The sequence below is a fragment of the Chrysochloris asiatica genome, unplaced genomic scaffold (genome assembly GCF_000296735.1).
Source record: "Chrysochloris asiatica unplaced genomic scaffold, ChrAsi1.0 scaffold00402, whole genome shotgun sequence".
Lineage (NCBI taxonomy): Eukaryota > Metazoa > Chordata > Mammalia > Afrosoricida > Chrysochloridae > Chrysochloris > Chrysochloris asiatica.
The window spans coordinates 909,168-910,888 of record NW_006408920.1 but is presented as its reverse complement, the minus strand read 5'-3'; the positions used below and the strand labels follow the sequence as shown (position 1 = coordinate 910,888).

Genomic DNA, 1,721 nt, shown 5'->3' with positions numbered 1-1,721 from the left:
TGCCTTTCAACCTGAGGGGATCACCTTCCACAACCATGTTCTTGTGTTTATCATAATGTTTCAATATTCAATGTTCTGTTGCTGAGAGTGTTCCACTGTTATTTATAAGGTTTTCAGTGACTAAATATTAATAATTTGTCTGTCTCTTCTTCCTAGTCTGACTTTGTTTAGGAGCTCAGCTGAAACCTGACTACTGTGGTGACACTATTTGATACTTAAAATACTGGTGGCGTATCTTCTAGCATCATAGCTACGTGTAACCTACCACAGTACAAGAAACTTACAGATGAGCATGGCCTATTGAAGAATGGTGGTGGTGGTGTGCTACTGCATAGGGTTTCTCAGGCTGTATATCTTTATGGTAGCAGAAAGCCTTATCTTTCTTCCATGAAACTGTTGATAGTTTCACACTGTTGACATTGAGGTTAGCAGACAGACTTGTAACTACTACACTATCATAGGTTTATTTAGTATCAAAATAAAATTTTAATAGAATAAAGTATACAGCTATATTAACATTTATTGACATTAATTAGTCACCTATATATATACACACACTTAATAACAATTCTCATGTTAACTCTGCAATAATAAAAAAAGTAAAATTAAATTATTAATCATATGCCTGATCAATTTTTAATCATATTTTTCTTCATTTTGTTTATTTAACCCCTTGAAAAGTCATTTTAACTTTTAATTTGAGAACTAATGTGTACATTTGCATAAGCTTGTACTTAACATTTATTCTATAGGTCCCTAGACAACAATCTAATCTAGCTTATAAGGTCAAAAAATAAGATTTGTAAATGTTACAAAAATAAACTAGATAGTTCATAGAAATTATGCCTAAGTTGTGCAGAATCTTTAAATTATTTGAAATATGATTTGTAGCAAAATAAATAGAAACAAAATAAATAATAAATTAAATTATATATTAGTGTTGCTGTTAGATGATATCTAGTCATTTAAGAACTGCCAAACTTGCTGTTAACCATCCAGTGCTTATTCTACAGTGCCATACCATGATGCAAATTGTTGTTGTTAAGTGTCATTGAGTTGATTCTAACCCATAGCAACCCTGTATAGGGTTTCTAAGGAACAGCTGGTGAGCTTGAACTGGTGACCGTATTGTTCAAACTGACACTGCATTCCAGTGCATTAGCCCACAGCACCATATAAGACACTAGATATTGTGTTCTAGAAGGAGGTCTCATTGCGCAGTGGTTATGAGTAAAGCTGCTAGTCTCCTGGTTCAGCAGTTCAAAACTACCAGCTGTTACATGGTAGAAAGATGGACTTTCTGCTTCTGTAAAGATTTACAGCCTCGGACACTGCATGCAGGGTAGCGATGAGTGATTGGACTCTATGGCATACCACCACCACCACCAACATTGTGTTCTAGAGAAGAAATGATACTATCTCAAAGCAATAACAAAATTCAATGCTTTGAAAATTTGAATGTAAAGTGCTAAAATACTTCATGAAATATTAATAAATTATAATCCCAATTTTGTCTTTTTTCTTTAAGTTATTCTAGTTTCAAAGTTTTATTGTTTCTGAAAATGTATCATTCCAGTTCACCTGTATTTGCTTTAGGTCATTTAAAATAATATATAATTTCTTTAAAGGTGATATCCATAATATATGGAGAAGAAAAATGATTTGATTAATTTTTAAATTTTAATATAAACCCGCTGACATCAAGACAATTTGACTCATAG

The 1,721-nt window shown here is 32.4% G+C and overlaps 1 pseudogene; it reads right to left on the bottom strand.

The window, feature by feature from the left end:
• Positions 1-294, bottom strand: part of LOC102838201 — a 4,392-nt pseudogene extending 4,098 nt beyond the window's left edge.
• Between the last annotated feature and the right edge of the window lie 1,427 nt (positions 295-1,721).